The 27,376-nt window shown below is 36.2% G+C and overlaps 1 long non-coding RNA gene across 1 annotated transcript in view; it reads right to left on the bottom strand.

Moving 5' to 3' along the window:
- Nucleotides 1–24,371, bottom strand: part of LOC141630050 (uncharacterized) — a 158,178-nt gene extending 133,807 nt beyond the window's left edge. The window contains exon 1 of the long non-coding RNA XR_012537416.1: nt 24,223–24,371. This is a non-coding gene — a long non-coding RNA (uncharacterized LOC141630050). The remainder of the gene's footprint in view (nt 1–24,222) is intronic.
- Between the last annotated feature and the right edge of the window lie 3,005 nt (nt 24,372–27,376).

The following is a 27,376-nucleotide window of genomic DNA, read 5'->3' as shown; positions in this document are numbered from 1 at the left end:
TTATAACTAATTTCAAAGATATCTTCAACTATACCATAGTATTCGTTGTCATCAAGAGAAGAAATAGTAACCCCCCAATTGCACCTAGCCTTACATTTACCGTGGTTGAATGTTTGAAAATTAAACCCATTAACCGAGTATCGATTCCACGTTCTTACCATTTTTGAAGGACCAAAAGCCAAACTTCTTATCAAATCATCTTGAATATTCAACTCAATTACATGTTTCTGAAACCATGATGAAAATTGGTCCTCATGTTTGTCCCAAACATCATCCTTACTTATATTAGGATTCCTCTAAATGAAATCATTAACAAACTGTGTTTCGTATGACTCCAAGAGGTCACAATTAGATAGCACGTAAAGGTGGGCACGATTATACTCCTTATCATCCAAATATCTTGTTTGCCCCTTTGATGAACACCCTTCATCATCTTGAGTTTGAAAAAATTCGGGTAAACTTCCGTCAATTTCATCCGGTTTCTCAACATTCAAGTTTTTTGCTTTGGTTTCTATATTTTTTTCAAAGTAAAGAGAACAAAAGTTTGCAATCTCTTCCGTTAAATAAGCATTGCATATAGAACCTTCCACCCTAGCTTTATTACCAATTTTTTTCTTCAAATGATTATGAAACCTATAAAAGTTAATGATGAGTTTTATTAATAATAAAGTTAACATATAATAAATAGATTAGTTATTATTATTAATTTTAATTTAAAAGTAGCTAGATTATCTTAATTACCTTTCAAATGGATACATCCACCTATATTGGACGAGTCCCCCAACTTTGGCTTCATATGGCAAATGAACCGGTAGATGCTCCATGGAGTTAAAAAAATGCAGGAGGAAAGATCATTTCAAGCTTACACAATATCTGTGGTATTTGCTCTTCCAGACGAATCATGTCATCAACACATATTGAAGAGGCACATAAATCTCGGAAGAATTGACTAATCTCAACAACTGCATTCCAAACGTTTGTCGGCACGAGGAGTTTCAAAGCAACGGGTAATAATCGCTCCATGAATACATGACAATCATGACTTTTCAAGCCTTGCAACTTCAGCTTCTTAAGATCAACACATCGACTAAAATCTGATGCATACCCATCAGGAAACTTCAAATTTTGTAACCACTCACACAATACCTTTCTCTTAGCTTTATCGAGAGTGAAAATGGATGTTGGCTTAGACCCGTCGCCGCGAATGTGTAGTTTGGGACGATGACAAAATTTCTGCAAATCTTTTCTAGAAGCAATGCTATCTCATTTTTCACCTTCTACATCAATGATCATGTAAATTAGTTGCTCAAAGAAATTCTTTTGTATATGCATTACATCTAAATTATGTCTTATCAACATTGTCTTCCAATAAGGAAGGTCCCAAAGAATGCTTCTTTTAACCAACCGTTTTTCTGCTTTTTCAATTCTTTAAATTCTTCCTCGGTACCATCAATAGGGGATGGTAAATCACATACCGTCTTCCATATCTCATCCCCAGGCACTCGTTTCGGAGGGGCATCAAGCACCTCTTTACCTTTTGTGAAAGCTTTCTTGTTCCTCCTATGTAGATTTCCCTCTCGTAAGAAGCATCTATGACATTCAAACCAGCTTATTTTCTTGCTATTGGGAAGCCAAAGTGCTTTACTTTCCTCCATGCAACAAGGACATACTTTTTGTCCTTGTGTAGACCACCCAGTTAGCATACCATAGGCGGGAAAATCATTTATTGTCCACAAAAGGGAAGCTTTAAGTTGAAAATTTTGTTTTTTAGACACATCATAAGTTTCCACCCCAACTTCCCACAAATATTTCAACTCCTCCACCAATGGTTGTAAATAAACATCCAAATTACGTTTCGGGCTTTTTGGTCCGGGAACAATAAGTGACAAGAAGATAAATGGTCTTTTCATACATAACCAAGGTGGTAAATTGTATGGTGTGACCATAACGGGCCAACAAGAATACTTCCTCCCAAAATTACCGAAAGGATCAAATCCATCCGTACACAAGCCAAGTCATACATTGCAGGGTTCCTTGGCAAAATCAGGATACATCTGATCAAATCATTTCCATTCTTCCCCATCAGTAGGATGACTCATCTTCCCCGGAGCACGTGCGTTTTCTTTGTGCCATCTCATTTGTTCAGCAATGTTTTTGGTGTCATAGATTCTTTGAAATCTTGGTGCGAGAGGAAAGTAAAAAAATTGGTTACATGCTATTGGTTTCTTACTCTTTTTGGCCCTCTTACTACCGTTGCCTTTTTTCAACACCAAAACTGTATCTCCTTCACTTGTCTCATATCTATCCGCCCCACAATCTTTACATTTTTCAAGCAAAGCATCATCTTTCCAAAATAGCATACATCCTTCAGGACATGCATCAATCTTTTCATGCGGTAACTGAAGACCTTTAACTACTTTTTTGGTAGTATAGAAACTTCGAGTCATGATATTATCATCGGGGAAAGATTCCTCAAGGAACGAGGCAATGCCATCAACAGCAACAAATGGCATATTAAACTCACATTTCAAGGTAACTAGCCTAGAAGCGGCTTGTAACAATGTCATTCTGCTTCCTTCATACAAGGGTTTTTCTGAGGCTTTTAACTTGTCAAGAAAGGCTTTTGCTTGTGGGTGTGGCGGTTGTTCTTCAGAAATGGTTGTATGGTCATCACTATTAAAAATAGTGGAATCCATAGCATCAACAACCATCTCTCTATATGGGTTCTCATCATTTTGTATTTGTTGGGTGTGAGCTTGTTCATGAATTAGAGAATATGTTTCTCCATGTGAAATCCAATTGTAATAATTTGGCTTAAACCCGTTTATAATGAGATGTTCTTCTACTACAATGTCAAGCTGATATTTCAGGTTTTTGCATTTGGCACAAGGACACCTAAGTTTTTTGTCTACCAAGTCATATTCATCTTGTTGTTTAGCAAATTCAATAAACTCGCTAACACCCTTTATAAATCTAGCGGTAGGACGTCTTTTCTTATTGGAATGGTCTAATCTTCCTTCATACATCCATGAAAGTTCCAATCTCTTCATTTTAATCTAAAGAAGACCCCACAATAATTTAAACATTTTTAAAAAATAACAATAATATTACATACAAAATTTAAACATTATACACCACATTATACAATAAACATATGAAAACAATATATAAATATTGTCAATAAGTAATCCATCTTCGAATAGGGTCCTTATCACTCCAACCTAAACCCGTCAATGTACGTTTCAAGTCACTAGCAAACACACTTGTAATTTATTAATGAGGAAAAAATTGGCAAGACAATTCCCTTCATTCTCCAAATACACATCTATGTAGAATAACTAATTACTCCACATATACATGTATTCGGAGAACATTAAAGGGATCGCCACCAAACTCATTCCTCATTAATAAATCACAAGTACGTGTTTACTACCTAAATGACTTTAAACGTACAAAGACAGTCCCAAAATGGGGACTATTCAAGAATTACTCCTAATGAGTAATTCTTGAACGGGTACTAAGTCAACATCAAATCAAACAACAACACAATCAAGTACTAAATTAATTAAGTCAATCAAGAGCACAATTCAACCACATAATAAAGGTTTATATCCTAAAGTCCGTAACATAATTTGAACTAAAATTAGTAAATTTAAAAGGTAACTAACTGGTAAGAGAAGGTTACCTTATCAAGTAAAAGCAAAAATGAAAAGAAAACAAGAAGCAACAGCAACTCTACGCAGACGGTGGTGCCTAGCAAATAGCATGATGACAACCTTGAAAAGAGAAAAGAAAAACAAAAAAAACAAGGTTATTCAACCTCAATTCATCAATAACATGAATTATCAAACTAAATTTATCAAAATCAAGTCCTAAAGAAGGTTCCACTTAGCTAATAGCTAATTTCTCTTAATCCAAAAGACGGTTCCACTTAGCTAATTCCATTAATGCAAAAGACGGTTTCACTTAGCTTAATATTAATAATAATATGACGAGTTCACTTAACTTAGTAATAATAATAATATTATTATTAATTAAGACGGTTCCACTTAGCTTAATACTAATGATAATGAGACAGTTTCACTTAGCTACCCAACACCATACACCACCCACGACTCACCCAAGGCCACCCCATGACCCACCCACCCACGACCCACCACAGCCCACCCCCGACCAACCCCACCCACGGCCGAACCCCTCCCCCCCCCCCCCCCCGCCGCCCCCCCATAACCCTGAACCTAAAGACAAACCTCATAATCATTCCATTTTAATTCAAACATAAATTAAACTAAATCTAACTACAAATTAATCTAACATACTAACTACAAATAAATCTAACAAACTAACCACAAATTAATCAAACTAACTACAAATTAATCTAACAAATTAAACTATATAAACTGAAATTAAACAAAAAAAACTAACCTAATTAAAGAGGGTGGATATGGCGGTGGAAATGGCGGTGGAAGGGTGGTTGTGTGGTGTTGTTCGTTGGTGTCGTCGCCGCTGTTTCAATCGCTCGTCCTTTTTATTTTTTTTGTTTCGTAAAGAGTAAAATAGGAGAGAGGAGCGCTGGTTTGTATAAAAAAATTTGGCAACTGAAATTCATTTCGGCGACTGAATTTCAGTCGCCAAATTGGCGACTACCCATAAATCAGTCGCCAAATTTAAAAATTCGGTCGCCACGTTTGATTCCTTTTTTAAAAAAGTCAGTCGCCAGATTCTGGCGACTGATTTCAGTCGCCAATTTGAAAATCAGTCGCCAATTTGGCGACTACTTCTTTCAGTCGCCAAATTTCGGTCGTCTGTTTCATTTTTTCTTGTAGTGTAATAAGCTGATCTAAGCTCTGAGTATCATGCATTTAGCCTTCAGCATTGTTATGTTCTAAGACGTATTTGCCCAACATATCCCTTACCTCGTCTATATGTAAACATTTGTACTGCTGAAGCTCTTGTGACGGGTTGATTACATACTGCGGAAAAAACAAAGACAAGACATTATTGTAACAACATCAAATACTGCATAGCAACATCATGGTATAGCAGCAAGCAAGACAACATCAGCTCTAATTTTAAAAAATTAATAAACACATTATTAAATTACTAACCTTTTCTGGAATAAGGATATATCATCGCGTAATAATCTCCAACATGAACCGACAAACGTAGTATCCACATTTTATGCTATCCGGCTGGCGAGGGACCTATTATTACATAAAAATAAACAGACGAGAGAACGCTCACATCAGAATCTCGAACTTTAGGTATTGTATTAGTATTAAACAAAGATTTTTGCACTTAAGGTATTGTATTTGAGCACGTACCCCTGTTATCGTAATAAAAGTAGGGCCATCATCAGAATCTTTCGTGGGTTGATCCTGCTCGTTAGCTCTTTTCTTCTCAAAGGCCCTTTTTTTTAAAAAAAAAAAAGGAGGCAGAAACTCATTTTTTTAGGGGCAAAAATAAGGTTTTTACTATAAATAAAAATTGAAAATGTTATTATAAATAAATCAGTATTATAAACTTAATAATCAAGCGCTTAAAAGTCTCGCTTGGTGGATTATGTATATTGTCCAACTAAAATACTTTCTTCTTCGTCGGCATGATGGCTGCTAGCACCCAATGAGTCCTACATCAAGAGACACATCATTATTATTTACAAGTACATATATTGGTTATGAAAATGCAATTGTAGGGGGAAACGTAATATTAATTTGTTTATTACCCTTTTCATTATAAGGGGCAAAAACCAGCTTCTTGTTTGTCGCCAATTGCTCAACAATATAATCTACCCGATCTTCGAACGAAAAAATCGGGATAAACATAGATAAAGTATAGGGGCACAGGAATCCGTATTGATCAGATGGAATCTTCTTCTCGGGGATCACTCTCAATTTCAATATCCTACATTATTACGATATTAATTCCGGTATTTAAAACACTATCTAGTAGTCAGAATATTAGAATATGAAATTATTTATTAAGAAACTTACTTCATCCAAACAAATAGGTGTTGGACATCAATCTCGTCTAGGCCAGCCCAAATGGCTAGCATATCCCATGACATAAGTGCTTCGCGCTCAACCCCTAGAATATACTCCTCGAGCGGAATAATTATCAATTGCTCGTTGCCTATGCGATCGCAAGCCTCCTCATGGAGTTTCCTCATCGTCACCGTTCTTACTTTTTGCATGTAATTCTTCCCAGAATATTTTATGGAGTTTAAACTCCTAACATCTTTCAGTTCGGGGAAATAATGATTCTTTGATTTTGTGCTACTACCACCAGCCTACACATGTAGATAATTAAAATAATAAAAAATCCAAAGGTAACATATCCTAGCTAGCGAGTTGGAGTAATAAAAATAAAAGCGTACTTAACTAAATACCTCATCAACCTGCTCTTTCAATGATGAGGTAGTAGTAGTAGGTATGACTGGGGACTTAGGTTTATCCGTCTTTTTTGTCCCCTACACAAAATTTCCATGCTTTTTAGAAATACAGACAAAATATAAATAAAGGGAGGTTTTTAAAAAAAATGGAGAAGTTAATTAAATACCTCATCAAGTTGTTGTCTGGACGAGGTAGTTGGCATGTCCGGGGACTTAGGCTTATCCGCCTTAGCTGGCTTTTTTTGTTCCCTACAAAAAATTTCCATGCTTTTTAGAAATACAGAAACAAAAAAAATTAAAGGGAGGTTTTCATAAAAATGGAGAAGTTAATTAAATACCTCATCAAGTTATTGTCTCGACGAGGTAGTTGGCATGTCTGTGGACTTAGGCTTATCCGCCAAAGCCGGCTTTTTTGTTCCCTACAAAAAAAAAAAACAAATAGATTTAACATATAAAAACATTCAACAATTAAAAATTTAACATATATATAAAGGTATTTCTTCTAACCCCAACTGCTTTCGGCTGAGGCGGAGACGAACGAGCCAAGAAGATGTGAGATTCAGGCCATTGGATGTCGTCACGAACTGGGACATGCAGTTGAATGTTTTCATGGCCTGGAAAGACTTCAGTTATCTCCACTTTTCTATGATTCGGCAAAAGTTTTTCGCCATGAACAACCACTACAGTTTCCGCTGCTGATTTGGTGGGCACTTCTACGAGAGCCCGGCCAACACGCACATATGGTTTATCGAATTTAAGTTCAACAAGATTAACTGGCCTCTTGTTTACGGCTTGAAGAATACACATACATTATTATATCTCAAAATTTAATAGAATTCATATAAATTTAACTAATTAAACACTTCATGCATACCTTACTGAAAACAGTGAACTGACTTGAAGGGGATGTATCTCGTTTTCCATCACCGTCTTCTCAAGTTGCATCTCCTTTTCAGACCCATTATTTACCTAATAAAATTAACCAATGGCACGATGTCAGAAGTTATAGCATTAGAGCTGGCAGGGAACACACTCCCTGATCTTACCCAAAAAAAAAAAAAAAAAAAAAATAAGGAAGTATTAGGTACCTGATCGGCTTTAGTTGTTACAACTTCAGAAGCATTAGGTACCTGATCTTTCTGAATCTCATTGACCGATACTTCCTTCTCATGTATTGCCCAGGTAGTAGTGTTCTCGGCCTCTTGACCAATCTGTTGTACCTTATTACCCCCTTTATAAATGACATCCTCCATCATCTTCACTTTTTCTTCGGAAAGCTTGCCTCCAGCATTCAACTTTAGTAGTACGGATGCCATTAACTGAAGCTGCGTGCCAAGAATGTAATGTTTCAGCAATTTTTATCCCAACAATAACTTGTGAATTGAACTTAAATGAAAATAATCGAATAAATGGTACCATCTCAGCCTTCTCAGGCTTAGTTTTCCTTTTCTTCTTTTTCGGGGCAGTTGTCCCATAATATTTCGTTACTCCAACCTATAACGGAACGCCCCTCAATCGACCTGGATGTTCGGGTCGGCCAATCGCTCTAGCAAGAACGTTATCACGACCATTGGGAGTGAATTTCCCTTCTTCTACCTCCTTCAATACGTTGTCCTATAATATATTAAATAAACTTCAAATTATATTTGTGACTAAAATAATAAAGTTAGTAATGAACTCGTCTTGATAAAATAATGCTTACTATGTTGGCCAACACTTCCTCATCATATTTGTCACGCGACCGGAATCCTTTAGGTGTGTGCCCTTCTTTATATGTTACATGCCGATCCAAGTTGGTCACTCCCTTTGCCACCTACACATTAACATGGTAACAGTTATACATGTAAATGTGTATCAAGTCCAAGTATGACTAAAAAAGTCAAGTCTCACAGGGGAATGCATGCTACTTACGAGGTTCTCTTCTATCTTTCTGTAACCGCCTCGAGAACCATACCATTTCCCCTTCTTGCATAAAATGTTAGCAAGATTTCTTCTGCTAACGGCCTTCAAATAATTATATAAAAGCGCAAGTAGATGAGATAATAAAAAATTATATAAAGAACTCATTAATTAAAAAAATGATAGGTAAATCGTTAAAAGGCGAGGATATTTAACCTGAAACTTCTCACTAGTTATCATCTCTTTGAAAAGATCCCATTGTTCTTGACTGATGGTGGGACACTTATTGTCCCCCGGTGGGTTCTTACGCATCTCCCCCGTTGCCTTGTCCACATAAAACCAATCCCTAGCAACGTCACACTTCCACTGCCTTAGGGCATCCCCTGCCTTATGCATTAAATACTTATCATGGCATTCATCGGCAATATCAAAGGCTTCCTTTACACGAGCCAAGTATAACTTCCTCAATTTTGGATTCAAATTTCTAATTTCATCTAAATGGATAGGCACAAAATGTCTTGTGCAACATCCAATCCAACTGGATAAAAAACCCGCATTTGGACCAGTAGGGAAACCCTTCGAGCTCCATGTTATTTCAAGCGGCTCTTTAGCGGCTATAGCTGCAAGGGCTTGCGGGCACTTCGTAGCACCCCTCTCACGAGGCTTATTATCATCCCCACGCTTATTATTCTTTTGACTTCTTTTCCTTTTTTCACCCATGATAATCCTAAGACCCAAAGATGAATGAAATAGTAAATGAACAACTTAACAACGTCATGCAGAGTATTATCTAAAACCCTAAAGAGGAATGGAAATTTAAAACAACAGATTGAGCTTCTAAAATACTAAACCCTAATAAGAGGAGTGAAGTAGATGATGCGGGATGATAAAGATAACAAAGAAGACGAAAAACAAACAGATGCATGAAAAAGAAAAAAGATGATCGTCTTAAAACCCTAATGACGAAACACAAAATTAAAGTGAACAGACCTGATGATGATGATAAAGAGAACGAGCAGGATGATAAGGGAAGGCAACGGAATCTGGGCGTCGGAAACTAGGCGACGGCCGGCAACGAGAATGTAGAAAGCGGGGGAGAGAGAATAATAAACTCAGGATACCAATGGTTGAACTGGTGTTGTGTGTGTTTGTGTGGTATGTTGTATGTGTTTGTAAATTAGTTTTTTTATTAAGACAAACTATTGACAACGGGTCCTCAAAACAAAACCGTTGTTATATGTTAATAACAACGGGTCAATAAAGTCAACCGTTGTCAAAACTTTATTACAACGGTTAAAATATACCTGTTGTAATATATTTTCACCAAATTTGCGCCAAAATGAAATATGTCTGGACATATGTTATATCTACTCCGACAAAAAACAAGCTTGATGCAAAAACTGACGAGAATGCAAAATCGATCGGGCCAAAAAAAAAAGTCTTTGCATAAAAGCGACGAGAATGCAAATCTTGATCAGGCCAAAAAAAAGTCTTTGCCAAAAACAAAGCCAAAATTCCCTAAACTGATGCAAAACCGACAAAAAACAAGCAGAATAAAGCCTCGATGCAAAAAGTGACGAATGCAAAAACTAAATGCTACATCAACGAATCGATCTTTGCACATTCACATGATGCACCAATGACCAAAAGCTACACAAACCGATCAAAGTCCGAGCGATAAAGGCTAAAGCAGGAAGTACCTCATAGTGGCAATTAGCCTAGCAACCCTAAGACTAAAAATAAGGGTGAGATTTAGGAATCATAGATTCCGTAAGTGATCAATATGCGGCACATTCAGATGATGCACGCACCAACGACCAAAATCCATCAAATTTGACATGATTCAACTATAGTCTAAGTAGTCTATCAGGTGACCGCAGCTACATCATGATGCATGCATCAACAAACCAAAAACATTAAACACAGCTGACAACTATATACTTCCATTACCCTTCAAATGCATCAAAAGAGACAACACCTAACTCCACATCAGAAAGTTTCACTAAATGCTACATACACAAATTGAATTTTTTCCTAATAAATATTGACAATATAAAAGATACACCTTAATTATTTTCCAAGTAACTGGTTTTGCCTTGAGCCCTGCAAGTGGATCGGTAGAGTTTCTTTTCTCGAATGCTCTGTATTTGATTTAACTAAAATAAGTTGTCATGTCAAACATAATTCAAATCACGCACTAACATGTAATATACATGATTTACCTATTAATTATTTCTATGATAAACTTTTGAGGCTCCGTATACCCAGCAGGATCACACCAATACACAATACTTTCAGATGGATTAATTGCAGCCAACATCCAATGATCACTTTGATTAAATAAAGAGGACAATGAGAAAATTTCACGTAAATAGCCAGGAATAAATAAATAAATAGAAGTTCGAAAATGGGAAGCTTTACGTATACCTTTCGTGATAAGCTGTAAATATCAGTTTTCGACCCCTGCCATACTCCGTACATGTCATAGCTCTAGCAATATAATCTGATCGTAAATCTTCACTTACAGATGCAAATTTAGATAACGTCTCCGGGAACAAGAATCCGTAGAAACTAGTAGACTTCATAGTATCACTAGATCACTTAAATACCTACAACAATTTCAACAAAAATTATTCAAATAGGTTATAAAAACCAGTGTACTAAAAAACTTTCAGAACAAGGTCATGATTAAACTGAGTGTATGTAGAATGACCGAGGCTAAGGAAAACCAGTGTACTAGAGTTAGTAGAGTCATTGACAGACAGGTAATATGACTGTTTTGTTCATTACCTTCAGGTAATGAATGCTCTTGTTACAATGAGTGGTAAATTTGTCTAAAACTTGATTTATGCAGGAGTTTGACAGTGCATCATTTGTCGCAATTGAAACACATAATGCCAGAGGTGATTGTTGTTGAGAAAATCCGCATATTAGATGAGGAAACTAGCTGTATTAAGGAAGAGCTCCTGATTTCTCTGAATATACAAGAGACAGAAAAGCATGTAAAGGGCAATGATGGATTTTCCCGACTGAAACAAGTCTTTCTTACACGAATCATTGATTATGCTAAATCCCATCCTGAGGTATACATTGATATTCTCATTTCTGGAATTGAGTATGTATTGTCTTTAACTATTACAGGAAATTGATTCTTGTTACTTGGATAAGGTATCTTCTTAATTCATGTATAAAACGAATATAAAGGGTATCTTTAAATCATAAGGAGTAACTAAATGAAGAATACATACATTCTTGGGTTGGTCTCAGTATTTATAGTTTTATTTTCTATCAGGGTGAAGATATGCCAGAAGGTGAACTTTATCTTGGCTTTTGGGTTTATTTTAGCTGGACTGGTTTACTAGGTATGGAAGGCAAGGAATCAGTGTCGGGTTGAGAATGCAGTTAGTTATGAGATCTGTGGTGTTGGTAAAACAGTTAATTATTGGCTTCTCCAAGAGAACCACATTGGACTGGTGTTGTACATGTACTTAGACAAATCATGCCATTCCTTTCTTACTCTCAAACGTTTAACAAACACAATAACGACTGGCTTCCTACGGATAAAAATAGACAGAAAATGGTCATTAATGAAAGCTTACCTCATAAAAATAGCAATGTGAGAGGTACCTATCTCGCCTTCGTCACACCAATGAATAAGCTCCTCGTAAGAAATCGGATAAGTGTAGTCATCAAGGTGTAATACATGGTCATCAATAGAAACGTTAATTAGTGATCTGCTCGCCTTCAATACGCGAGCCTTGAGAAGTAAAGAATTCATCAGCGGGATTCTCAACTTTTGCTTAAACTCACTACTAACTTCTACATCTAGAATAGTCGGGACCAGAGGTGGTGCAGACCTTTGACGATTCTTCTTCTTCTTCTTCTTCTTCATTACGATTTCCATATTTATTAATTTTTCACAAAATAGTTAACATTTATATTAACTTATTATAAGATAATACTTCTAATTTTAAAAAAACTACAAAATTACCTTACTAGGATTGTGAATATGATTCTGAGGCCACTGAACATATGAGTCCTTCGCATCAATCAATACTATCAATTCATCCCCAACAGGCACAAGCAACATATCATTTTCCGATCCAGATTGTACTTTCTTAACTTCGACTTTCTTATAACCATTAACTAGTGATCTACCGTGAACAGTTATGAATTCAGCCTTTTTTTCCGTATACATCAAGCCTGATGCCACCATCTTATTCGGATTTCCAGGTAATGATAATTCACAGTCTCTCCACCCCTTGAAATATTAGTAAAATCAGAACTTCAAACTCATTAGTCACGCAAATATATTAATAAGTTTCGTTAAAATCTTAGTGATAAATCAAAAGATGATAGCTCCTTCTCTTGGCTAGGTGGCTCTTCATGTGGTATCTCTTTACGGTGTGGCTCTGTATGGGATTGCTCCTCACTCTCTTTACGGTGTGGCTCTTGACGGGATTGCTCCTCACTCTCTTGTATTGAGATACTATGAGAACCATCCGTAGATGGACAAGCTTTCGATCCTTGAGTACTCATAGACATTCATTTCAGGAAGCATTCTAATAATTCTTGACTTGGCTTCTCACCACTTTGCCAAAAATGCACCATCATACTTTGCATATTTGTTACTTGTGTTTGCAAAGTATTTATCTGCATGTAAGACAAAAATTCAACAAATTGGTTATGCTTAAAGTAAAATAATTTTCAAACAATAAATATTTTGAGACTGTCTTATTCTATGTACACATAATAAATTACCATCTCTTTGAGACGCTCTACTTCTGTCGGCGGCTTTTTAGGAGCCTTCCCAAAATACTCAGTTATGCATATGCCATCAGGAACCCCTCGCACATAGCCACCATGTTCAGGTTTGTCGATTGCCTTAGCTAGTATATCTTCTCGTCCCTTAGGCTTAAATGTACCTGCCTCCACCTCTTTTTCTAGTTCTTCCTACACCCATTCATTATATTATATTATTTAAATACATATATAGTTGTGTTAATTCCTAGAAATTAATAATTTTTGTTTTAACAATTGAAGAACTGTTGGAGTGTCCCCGACAATAATGCGATCATAATTGTCGATCATGATGATCACATGTTTAAATCTCATTTTAAGAATACGTAAGGGATGATTCATTTTATAGTCAACTGATCAACATTAATCGGTAACGATTGGCTTGCTAGAGTTTGACGTTCGCCGTCAGGGACGGTGGTGGTCAGTTGATCCCTTAAGGTCACACCTAAAGAATGATGCCCTAATCTGTAAAGTTGATTAATTGTATGACGATACAAGTCAATCAATTCCTTAAAATTGAACAATTCAATTTGTGAGAGAGAATATTGATATCTTATTGTAATGGGATTAAATAAGATTTATTTTAGTAATTGAAATACTTTATTACTAAAATTACTTATTGTTTGAGAAACAATAGAGATAAGAATGAATGGTTAATTATAATTACAAGATGTTGTGAATTATAATTAAATGACCCATTTTATTTATGTGATCAAGTATCACTAGTCAATTTATTGTATGTAATTTAATTAATTTATAAAATGATATTTATGTGATAAATATGCATTAAATTAATTAATAACATATAACATACTACATGTGACATATTGTGTGATAATTGACAAAATAAAATGATAGTCCATTTTATGGAGGATGGACCGAAATATGGAGGGAGTATTAGTGGGTTTTGGTTGTTTTATTTTATTTGATAAAATGGCATGATGATGCCTACCTACAACTAGCCTTACACCTACTCTTACACATCTTACACATCTATTTCTTGTGAAGACAAAAAGAGAAAATAAGATGCCCTTAGTTGGAGTACTCCAACCGTGCTCCTCTTTTAATAAGAGAGATTTTGTTCTCTTATTTGATTCTTACACTTAACCATTCAACACACATGCAAACTCTCTCATACTTTGTTCATCTTTCTCCAAAATTAGAGAAATCATGATCAAATTGTTCAAATCAAATTACTAATATTATTAGTGTAATATATGAGTATTAGTAATCAATTTTAAGGTAAACTACTAAACAAATATCTAGCAAATATTATTTAGTGGAGATAAGGGATAGTCTTGGGTGCAATCAAGAGGAGTGGCTTCTATACTTGAAGTCTTTGGAGGATCATCCTATTACTCATCATAGCTCAAGAACAAGTGAAGGTAGGAGACCTTACTTGTGCCCATATAGCCGAAAATACAATTGTAAGGAACCGCTTTTTCTTCACTCTTGTATTTGATTTGCATGCATAAGATCCTTAAGTTTTTATGACTAAAACTTTAACCTAAAATATGTGATATTAAAAATATGATTTCCTTCAAGAACTTACAATTTTCGAAACCACTTCCTTATAATATTCGGCCAGGTCTCTGTTATTAGGCGTGTGACCCCTTAGCCAAGTTAAATGCCGGTCAACTTGCTCCAATTTTACTCCATTTTTGGCAAAGTCTTGCTTCTACTAAAAAAAAAAAAGATTGTCAAGAGTATAGTAAAACCTCCAGATTTAAATAAATAGAAATTATAAAGGTATGTCTAGGTGTATGTACTTACGATTTTAACTTCATTCTCACGGTAACCTGCTCGAGAGCCAACGAACCTTGTCCTATTCATAGAAGCATTCTTCTTGTTGTTTGCACTTATTTCCTTACATTTTACAACACATAAAGTAGTTAGAATAATTATATATAGTGAAAATGTCTTACGATATTTTTTGATAAAAACTAAATAAACCTAATAAGTGAATATTACCTTAACTGCCTGAGTAGTGTGAGATGCCACAAACACATTCCAATCCTCTGGTGTTATTAAGTCATACTTTTTTGTTGGTGGTGTCTTCTGTATTGCGCCTGTCTCGTCGTATAGCCACTTACGGACTAAGGTGCATTTCCACTTTCTCTATAAATTCCCAGCCTTTATGAGACACCAATCATAACGGTCTGTGATAACGGTGAAAGCGCCCTACACAAATTACAAAGTTTGTCACCAGAGCCTAGTAATTTATCAAACGCAGGCACTTCAAACTATAGATGCATCTTGAAACAAAGGCTCTGGCTTGGCACCAAGCCTATGTTAAAAACAGAAGTAACACCACTGTCTTGAGTATGAGACAACCATCAAGCAAAGATTTGGTAATATGCATGAAGACCCTATGTCTGAATTACTGTAACTCAAACAGACTACCTCTGTACAAGCTTACCATGATGAATTTGATGTGTTGATTAGTAAGCTTAATTTACAGTCAGAATATGCCCTGACTTGCTTTATAACTGGGTTCGATGAGAAGATAGGTATGATGGTTAGAATGTTTAGGCCAAGAACAATTACTGATGCCTATGGTTTAGCCAAATTACAAGAAACCTGCCTGAATCTAAACCCCAAAGGCAATACCAAAAATATACCCCCTTCTTCATCCACCAAACCCCATTTACTCCCTACTCCAAGGCCACACGCAACCAACCAACCACAGAAAACACCCTTAACTCCATATAAAAAGCCTTACACCCCATTCAATCCCCCTCACAAGACACCACCCAAATTTAGACCCTTCAACGCAGAAATGGAGGAGAAAAACGCAAAGGGTTTATGTTTTTATTGTGATGAGAAGTTCACAGCCCCTGTATTGGCATTACCAGATTATAGCAAACCTTTTGTAATTGAGGCTAATGCATCAGGATGGAACTCCTTGCCATTATCCATGCTGGTGCAAGCAATGCTGTCCACTGTGATGTTATGATCTCACTACATGCATGGTTCAAGCAGCTAGAGCAAACCATTTGCATAATTGCTAAGAAAGGGAGGTATGGGGAAGAGCACGTGACAAGGCCAGCTCAGCAAGCACAATCATCAGATAAGCAATTAAGAAATCCATTGCAAGCCGTTATAGGAGCACATGGAAATGTGGTTAGTATAGCCTGACTCATCAAAATAGTACAATGAGCATGTGGGTAATACCAGAATTGATTCTATTTTCTTTATGCTTATCCTAATTAGATTGGTCACTTAGTCAATTAGTCTATTTAAGGAAATTATATTAGAGCACTGATTATCATGAATACAATATAATCTTCTTCACCTAATCTCTGATTATCCTTACTATTTCATGCATAGAAACCAGGTGGTTATTCTTTTCCAACCACTGCATTTCTTTGTTTATGAAGGCTTATCAATTATTATTAAATTGAACAGCTTTCCATTTATTTCCTGCACATTATTTACTCTATTGCTTGTTTTGTTATTGTCCTTTCTTCATTTAATTAAGAACGTATCATATTTCTTATCCAATAACATAGTTTTTCTACTGACCGTGATACTATCCAAAATTTCGTGCTTCGTGACATAATCCACATGGTCCCACGTTTCCACTATGCAACTAACATGCCTCCGAGTAGTAACGCCAACCCAGCTACTAACCTTCCCAGAGTACGTTCCTATAGGCAATCTATGCACTTTATCCCACTCTAATTCAATTGGTTTCTTCTCCTTAAATACTTTTGAAACTAAGGCCAACACTGTTCGACCCCTCTCTTTAGACCTTCTCTTCCTCTTCTTGCCTGAGTCATCAGAGTTATTCTTCTGAGTTCCTTTACACCTCTGTGAGCCCATCGATCAACCTGGTCTGCATTAACAAATTACACACTCATCAAATTCTGTAAATATATCAACATAAATAAGACGTGTTAATTAATATATTACAAATTCTGTAGCTTAAAAAATTTAAAAAGCTTCTGAGGCAGCAGGTTAAAATAAGGGGTTGGGGGCAAAGTGGCTCAGTTATGTAGGTAGGTTAGTCTTGGTTAGATGCGTCCTTCCTTATAATATTCAGCTATTGGGCCAGGTTTTTTCGTAAGTTTATTTTTGTGTGGAATAGGCTGTGTGTGGAATAGGCTGTGTTTGCCTAAGTTTAACTTCATTTGCTGGCTCTATGCTCATAATAGGCTAATGACAAAAGATCTGATTGAGTGGATACTCAGGTGGAGATGCCTGTCCTTACTGCAAAAGAAGATTGTTATGGCAGCTATATATGGCCAGTCTCATTTACAATGTTTGGATGAATAGGAATGCAGCTTGACAAGATGGGGTATTAAAGCATCCTAATGCTGTACTCATGAAAATCAAAGAGAGTCTAAAAGTAAGACTTAAACCATTATTAATATAATTCACATTTCACCTAAGAAAAAAAGAAAAAAATTATAAAGCATAACTATAATAAACATAAATCATTATCTTAAACCATGACTTACTCATTTTTCAACAACACGAGGGCGTTTTCTGGAAGGGGTATCAGTATTAATCCATATTCCTTCGTTGTGATCATCACGCGTATATAAACTCGAACTATTGAGAGTATACGTATCATCTAAACCTGATACATTACGATCAAAACCCTCATATACAACATCTTCATCAAAACTATCCACATCCCGCCTACTCCTTACGGATAAAACAACTGGCCAATTTTTATCTTTTGGATCGGTCACATAAAACACTTGTTTGGCTTGTGTGGATAAAATGAAAGGATCTTCCTTATGTCCACTTTTATCAAGATTCACCAAAGTGAATTATAATTCATCCTTACGGACACCGGTATTAGTTTGACACCATTTGCACCAAAAACAGGGATATCGAAATCTGTGTAATCTAACACCCAAATCTCTTCAATAACTCCGTAATAATGCATCTTACTTAAAATTGGATTCTTATCTTTTGAACTAGAAAAGTGCATGGCTTCAGCTTCTGCACTTACCCCACTATTTTGCATCGTACTGTTGTCATCTTGCTCACGAGTGTAAAAGGTGCACCCATTAATGGCATAACCACTATAAGAAGATGCATATATATTTGGGCCGAAACAAAGCCTTCTGATCTTAATCTAGAAGAAATATAATCAGGATATTTTTGCAAGTCTTCTATCACTCGACCCTTGAACCAAACTCAAAACGTCTTGTTGTGCTCATTTTCGATCCACATCTCGGTTTTATTTCGATGTTTCTCCCTCAAGAAAACCATGTGTTCCTCAATGTACGGTTGTACCTCATCCTCGTTATAAAGGACATATGTGTATGCTCCATGCCACTTATCAAATGCCATATCTTGACGAACATGACCCCTAAGACCTTTGCCCTTCATCCACTCACTATGTCGATTCTTAGGAATCCCAAGTATCTCAGAATTTGATAAGAGTGTATAACAATAAGAAAGTGCTTCATCGATGATGGCACACTCGGCAATGCACCCTTCAGGACGATATCTATTAGAGGTATAATCCTTATATACTTTCATCAATATTTCAAAAGAATATTGATACCTTAAGTAAACAGGTCCTAGATACTTGATCTCTCTTACCAAGTGTACGGTCAAATGAACCATAATTGTAAAAAATAAAGGAGGAAAGTACATTTCGAATTGACAAAGAGAAGTGACAACTAAATTTTGCAAAGCCTCTAACTCTCCAGGATCAATAACTTTGTTACATATGGCATTAAAGAAAAAACAGAACTTGATTATGGCATATCGAACCTTTGTAGGTAAAATGTTACGAATGGCCACGACTAGTAATTGTTGCATCAAAGTATGACAGTCGTGAGATTTTAAACCAATAAGCTTGAGATCTCGCATTGATACGAGGCTACTAATATTCGAAGAATATCCCTCTGGCACTTTAACACCATGCAAACATTCACAAAACTCTATTTTCTCCTTTTTTGAAAATGTATGGGCTGCAGGAGGCAAATAAGTCCATCCTCCCTTCTCTTGCGGGGCCAACTCGGGTCGAATTTTCATATCCACCATATCCTTCCTAGCTGCCACGTTGTCTTTTGAATTATTTAGGGCATTCAAAAGAGTGTTGACAATATTGTCACAAACATTCTTTTCGATACGCATAACATCCAAACAATGTCTTATGGAGAGTTCCCGCCAATATGGGAGTCGCTCAAAAAGAGGAGACATCTTCTTGTATCCATGAGATGCTAATTTAGAACCCTTCTTCCCATATGTAATTTTAATATCTTTCACCTTTTGATATACATCATGACCGCTTAATATCTTAGGACATGGACGATGATCAGGTTTTCCATTGAAAGCTTTTTGTTGCTTGCGATATGAATGATCTTCCTCCAAAAAAATTACGGTATCCTAAGAAAGCTTGCTTTCGAGAAAACCACAAATAAGAAGAGTCAACATCTTCTGCACACATGGGGCACGCCTCTTTCCCATGCACAGTATGTCCACAAATATTACCGTATGCAGGAAAATCAGATATAATGCATAATAACATTGCTTTCAAATTGAAAAAACTATTTTGGTACGCATCAAAGACTTCTATTCCTTCATCCCATAGTGTTCTTAAATCGTCAAGAAGGGGCACCAAGTAAACATCTATATCATTACCCGGTTCTTTGGGACCAGAAATCAATAAGGATAGCATCAAATACTTCCTTTTAATGCACATATATGGAGGTAAATTGTAAATAGCTAAAAGCACAGGCCAAGTGCTATGTTGACTCCTTAAATTCCCAAAAGGATTAATCCCGTCAGTAGAGAGTGAAAGTCGAAGATTTCTGGGTTCTTTCCCGAATTCGGGATACTTGGCATCAATCTGTTTCCACTCTAAACCATCAGTCGGGTGTCTCAACTTTCCATCATTAAATTTTGCATATTTATGCCATGTCAACAACTTTGCATCTTCCTTATTCGCAAAGAGTCGTCGCAACCTGGGTATTATCGGAAAATACCACAAAACTTTGGCTGGGATCCCCTCCTTCTTTTTATATCGCCATTCATTACAAACAGGACAATGAGTGAAACTCTCATATTCCTTGCGATATAATATACAATGATTAGGACATGCATGAATCTTCACATATTTCATACCAATCCCTCTAAGTATCTTCTTTACCGCATATGTACGATTAGGAAGAACATTATCTTCTGGAAGCATGTCCTTCAATAATTCGAGGAGGTGGGTAAAACTTTTATCACTCCACCCATTTGTTGCTTTCAAATTATATAGCTTAACAACGGCTGACAATTTTGTATAATTCTTACAACTCTTATACAAAGGCATTTCAGCGTCTTTTAGCTTCTCTAATACACTTCTTGTGATGTCATCTAAATTAGTAACCTCGGGTTCTTCATATTCACCTAGAATGTCATCTATATCAGCGGGATTTTGATCTAGGTAAGGGTTATCTTCTTTAAGACCGTCTTCAATTAACCGATCTCGTAATATTTTTTCTAATTCATCATCATCAAACTCGTCAGCGGACATAGAATTCATATCACAAGAATTCATATCCCAGTCCGAATCTTCCAGTGAGTCGATACCTTTTTCTATAGGAAGCTTTCCCCCCTCAATCTCAGTCTCTCCCATATTTTCCTCCATTCTCTGTACCACTCTAGACTCCCCATGAAACCTCCAAAGTTTATACTTTGAATTAAATTTATTCTTTTCTAAATGGATTTTAACATCCGAGAAGCTCATATATTTGATATTCAGACACATTTCACAAGGGCATGGCATATTAGACTTGTCTTTCACATTCTTTCTAACGAATTCATAAAATTCAGCTAAACCGGCATCATATTAAGGATCACCTCTTTTCCCATCCATCATCCACGTATGATCCATATTGGTCTATATAATAGAAAAAAGCAACTAATATTACAAATATATTTAATTTGACACTATATATGGGATATGGGCACTTGTTTTAAAAACTGATAGAACATCTCTTTTGGAGCATGAAGATAGACAAACACAGAGAAGCTGCAACAAAAAGAGATTGACAACCAGAATAGAAGTAAAATCAAGCACATCTTAATCTGATAAAGTAGCTAGTCTTAATAGACGATACACAGATGATTCCGGTCATAAACATGGCTAAAATTTATTTTGCTTTGCTGGATTCAAATTTATTTTGCACATCTTAATCTGAAGCCCGGAGAATCGAACTCGAGAAATTTGAATCCAGCAAAGCAAAGTAAAAGTTAACCAATTATTCACATTATCTGTATCCATCAAACAAAAAATTTCCACTCTTATCATAACTAAGCATCTCCAAGCCAGTACATGTGACAACTTACTAAACCCGTAACTACTAAACCCTAGCATCACCAAATACTAAACCCTAACATCAGCATACATTAAAGTATACAATCAACAACAATGACGAAAGACGAGCAGCAAGGATCAATGAAATAAACAGATAATATAATCTAAGATTGTAGTATTAAAGCTAACATTAAAAATAATGAAAAATGATCTTGCCAGCAACAACGATCAACGGCGATGAAACACAAGTGACCAACGACAATAAGGCGGTGGCTGGAGTACGAGCAAGCACTGATAAGAAGGGGCAACTGATAGTTTGATTGAAAATAAAACTGTGCGATGGTGATAATCCAACTGTGTTTTAAGGAAACAATTAGGGTGCAGTACGTAGAAGTGTAAACGCCAAGTTTTCATTTGATTGAATTAATTAGGGATTTATGAAGGAGAACAGTTGGGAACGGAGCCGTTCTCTTTTATATATGAAGAAGAACGGTGCAGAGTATGAAGCGGTGTGTATGAAAGTTTTTGTTTGAATGAAAACGGTTGGTCAAACCAACCCGTTCTCTTTGTTTATCTACAAGAACGGTTCGACCCAATAACCGTTCTATTTAGAATTCATATTTGCCCGCCTAACATAAAAAAAAAAAAAATAGAACAGTTCCGCTACCAACCGTTCTCTAAGTGGCGTTCTCGTAGCCTTAAATTGTAGTAGTGGTTGATTCGAGTTTAAAAGGCTTAATTCATCTGAAATGATCGATATGCCTCGCTCGTTTACATATCCTCGTGTCGGAATAGGGCATTAATCAAAACGAATTTTTAATTTGCATTTTTGTATCGTTAACCGGCTTATGTGTTTTTGTTTGATGAAATCATTCTATAATTCACATGATCCATGTTATTTCTGTTGCATTCATATCTCACACGTGTTAAACAATCATGCCTAATACAATTAGGAAGTAATTTGTCACGAATCTTGCATAACTTGTATCAAAAAACGAATATATGACCTACAGACACTCTGTCGAGTGTCCTTTGTTTCTCGTTGCTTTTTCTCGACATTCAATATAATATTCCTCTATTCTTGGTTACTCGATCGAGTAGCCTTATACTCGATCGAGTATCCTTCTATTTTGTATCTTTTAGCTTCGTATTTCGATTGTTTACGTTTGCTTATCTTGTCATTGCAATTACATGATTTATGAACTAACCCCTAACGTGTGTTCATCTCTCTTATGCTAAGCATAAGGCCATTCTTGTAACACCCCCATACACCAAGGTGCCTTACCAAGACCACCCTAGCATACCAAGGTGCTACCATCTCGGTTGCCCGAGGTAAAGTATATCAAATAGACCATCAAATAACGTTTATTATCAAATACCAAAACTATTTAAAACAAGGATACAACTGAATTTTAACCAAAACGGTTTACAACCAAAACTATCCGAAGAGCTAAAGTTAAAAAGTCAGCGGAAGCTAGCTAAGCGATCGTGATGACTCGACCCCATCCAAGACCCGTAACCTAATCCTCAGCCATACCTGCTAAATCAACAGCTCACCATCCCCGAATGGATCACCACAATTTTTAAAACAATAACGGGGTCAGTCAACTGCATAACCAAGATAAGAATTCACAACAGAAGCCAATACACAATTCAATTCAACTGTAGTAACATTTTCGAAACTCCATTAGTAATCAGTAACTGACTACACATCGAAGTGTGTAGCCCTGCCAAGTTACCCATCCGAACAGGTAATCCTCACCGCTAATGGGGGACCGCAGCCTTGCACACCTAAGCCTCACTTATCGCAAAGAGCGCACCCAGATTATTAATATGCACATCCCCCTTGTGACGGGAGCCACAAGAGGCGAACATGGGGTTGGAACCATCTCCCGAAAATGGTACCATAACAATAATACATTCACAATATCAACTCAACAAATCTCAATCCAATGAAACATGTTATACAATCAGTCACATTTAATCTTAGATCAAGTACACAATCAACGGAGTAGGGCAAACCCTACGTTATTCGCAAATTCTGAAATAAGCGACAATAACGATGCTAGAATTGTTCTTCTACGAAATCGTCACCTAGCAAGAATAGACAACAAGACTATAGCATAAACCATACTACTCAACCTTTACCCCCATCCTAATCAATTAGGGCAAACCCTAAAAGATAACCACAAACTGATTAACAAGGCACTAGAGACATACCTACGAAACCGGTATGGAAAGACGGGATGTAGACTCACGATCGATCAAACTAGACTACGGAGTGATTAGAGTGATTAGTGAAGTGGTAAGCAAAGTTTAGGTTTTTGTAAAATGATTTACTAACTGGTAATACGAAATTTATAATCTCTAATCACCTTAATCAAACCGCGGAAATTAATCCCGTCAAAGTGGGTACTCGGTCGAGTACCTGGGGTACTCGGTCCAATACGACCTACTCGGCCACGTATCTTACAACTCGGCCTAGTGTTCCCAAACCAGTAGCCTGTTTAAAAATACTCGACAGCCTACTCGACCGAATAAGCTAAGACCATAAAACTGTAGTATTACAGTCTTCCCTCCTTAAAATGAACTTCGTCCCAGACGAAGTTTATACCATACCCAAAACAACATGCAAAACCAAACTACTTAACTCAAAAGACACTAACAAAACCCAACTATAACCAACTATTGTTCACACAAACTGAAACACAACCATACCGACCTCAAAACTACCCCAAAACACACATGCGACCATCTCCTACCCCCCTTAAAAGACAACGTTACGACCCCATAACCAAACATACTGATACGTGTCATTTGCCCATACAAATTAATAATTTATAAAACCTATCTTAACCTCAAAAATATAAACATAGTAAAGGATAAGTAGGGTCGATCCCACGGAGAGACTGGAAAAACTAATTAACTATTGAGTACTTTTATTCACTAACTTACATATATACCATTTATTTACATATTTACGGCTATTAACATTATGTACGATTAGGGGGGGGGGGGAGTTTGTTTGTAGTTTTGATCTATTAACTAGTTGAACTAAAACTAAATACTAAGAAGCTAGTATAAAGCACGTGAAGGACAAGTCCCTAACATAATTCCAATTTAGTAAATCTAGTCCAATCTACTGACAGTTGGTACCGTAAAATCTTGAGACAATTAATAGGTTAACTGCGGAATTTAAGATAACTAAAATTCCCTATATCCTCTTAGATTACAATCATCCTGAACTAAGCCTAAGCCAATTCTTAACTAACCAATCAATGTAAGTCTATCGCACCTTACCAAAAACCGGATTAGTCGCATTACGAGCGAAGAATAATTAACCCTACTCGTCTCTGAGTGTCGTCACTACCAAAAAATTAATAGACTAAGTTTTTACCCTCAACTTAAATCAATCCCAGTTCACAGAGACTAATTCAAATGAGTTGCTACTGGTACTACGTAAGTTGAACTAAGGCTAACTTACGTAATTAGCATACGATACAATCAAAAATCACAATAAGATAACAAATTATGAGAAAGATTGAATCTTGACATTAAAATAAGCGAAAACTTAAATACCAAATATCCAGATTCCAACGGATAACAGCGATCAGTTCAAGTACTAGAAATTATATAACGAATTTCTAACCATAAACTAGGCAAAAGAGTAGTAAAGAGAACTTATTTGTAGCCCGGAATCCGTCGCACAATCTTCGGATTTTGCACCTCCAATTGAACTAAGATCCGCCCTTACGCCGCCGTTTACTAAGACTATGCCAGAGTACCTTCTCCTTCTAACTCTCGTCTCCTGGTTTAGGTAGAAGACCGTCTCACTTTATCGCTCAATTTCTGGGAAAATATGTGGGTAATTGCTTCCTCTCCTCATTCTGACGGAAAACATTGGTATTTATAGTTGATTTCAGTCGGTATCTGGAGAGATTCGGGATAGATTTTCGTGGCTGAATTATGAAAAATAGATAAGAGTTTGGGAAATCAGAGTATTTCAAATAAATGACAATTCCCTTCTCATGTAGCTTCTGGTCTTCATATAAAATCTACTTTCCATTTTGTTCTTTTGAGGTTTGTAATCATCCCACGTGTGTTTAGTTTGGTCCAACAAATATTTCATCTTCTCTTCACGTGTTACCTTCTAGTCCATTATCTTGTTCTCGGGTCTCGATTGATTCATATACCTCGGGCCATTACCTGTTAATCCAATTAAAGACTATATTAACTCACTTACGAGTAAAATAATATTGAAGTACTAATGTCCCCCAATTAGCAAATATATAATAAGTAACTCATATAATATGATAGACGACCATAAAAATATATAATTAAAGGGGTATAAATATGGGTAAATATCGCTTTATCAAATTCCCCCACACTTAGCTTATTGTCGCCCTCGACAATGACAAAACATTGAGCCATAAACAAATTATCAACCTCAAAGATTTTAAAGTGAACCAAACAAGGTTTATCGACGACAAACTAAAACATTTTTTGAGAATCATTCTATTTAAGTTAGTGTAGTCAACGGAAAACATTTATAGTTATATTAGAAAGCAACGTATTCCAAATTTTCCCTCCATTTCAAACTATACAACCAACTAATTAGCCAAGATAAATATTTTAAACCGCTTCTAAATTACAATGATAAATAAATGCATTAGCAATACACTTGGTCCAACTATCTTCGTGCGCATGTGCAAGTGTATTGACTCGTAGAGGAGGGGTTCGGCAATTTAAGGTCCTAGGGAAAGGGGATTTACTTTCTTGTACATAGTACGAGGATCGTTCTCCCGAGCATTCAAGTGTATCCGTCATAACTCAATTAACTTATCACCAATACACAACCACCAACACATTGTCCACGTTTTTTTCCTTTTATTTTTTCTTTTCATCTTTTTTTTTTTCATAATTTTTTTCTGTGTTTTTTTTTTCTGTTTTGACTTTTTTGACTTTTTGTTTTTTCTTTCACCATCTCCACCTTCCATACCCGTGGATATGTCCTGTGTCCCTTATAGTGAGCTTTCGACCAATGGATCCCGCCCATCCGGACAAGTCATTAGGAATTTTCTCAATACATTGATTGGGTTCCCCTAAGGGTCTAATCACTCATGCACCGGATAAAATTGAGGTCAAGAACTAAAGCGGGAGTCACCTATGAAAGTAAATTGGTTAATAAGACCAGCTTACGCTCCCACACTCTAGAGTCAACGAAAAGTGTAATAAAGGTAGCCAAATTAAGTGCTTTATAATTCTAATTTAAAGGAGACTTAAAATATATATGTCACTTAATTAATCCATCCAAGTTCAAAATGGAGGAAAAACTCATGTATACATGACTTCAAAATATTTTTATAGTACTATTAATAATATTAGTGAAATTATTTTAAGTTAGTATTTGAAAAGTTGTTATATTAGAGTTCGTCGTCGACACGCTAGTCTAACTAGTCTAATAAAAACAAGGTTTTTTTACTTGTACCAATTTCTAACCAAATTTTGACAGCACCTCCCCTAAAAACAGACATATCCAAAAATTTAACAACCTGAAAGTGCAACAAAATATACATGGCAACCCGCCGGACTCTAATTTCAGCACACAAAAACCACAACTCCAGCAATTTTTTAAAGTAAACCCAGTTTTTAGGCCTTGCCTCTCCCCCACACTTAAATTCTACATCGTCCTTGATGTCAATATAGATAACGAGATGAATAATTATGCATATATAAATTAAGCAGAAAGAAGGGGCACTAATTGATTGCTATGCGTCAGGTGACACGTTGAATGACTGGACATAAACCCAGCCTACTGTTTGCTCCATCACTTCATCATCATTCAATATTATCCTCAAAATCAGTCATCTTCTCTACTGTCAGCTCATCCTGCTATCAATATGTATAAGTTCATCCAATATTAACCGAGCAACCAACCATTGGTATAGGTTTCAACTCTTTAATGTACCAGCAACATTAACAAACTGACATCAAATATAACTTAAAACCTT

Source organism: Silene latifolia, chromosome Y (genome assembly GCF_048544455.1).
Source record: "Silene latifolia isolate original U9 population chromosome Y, ASM4854445v1, whole genome shotgun sequence".
NCBI classification, from domain to species: domain Eukaryota; kingdom Viridiplantae; phylum Streptophyta; class Magnoliopsida; order Caryophyllales; family Caryophyllaceae; genus Silene; species Silene latifolia.
This window is presented reverse-complemented; position numbering and strand designations above follow the sequence as displayed.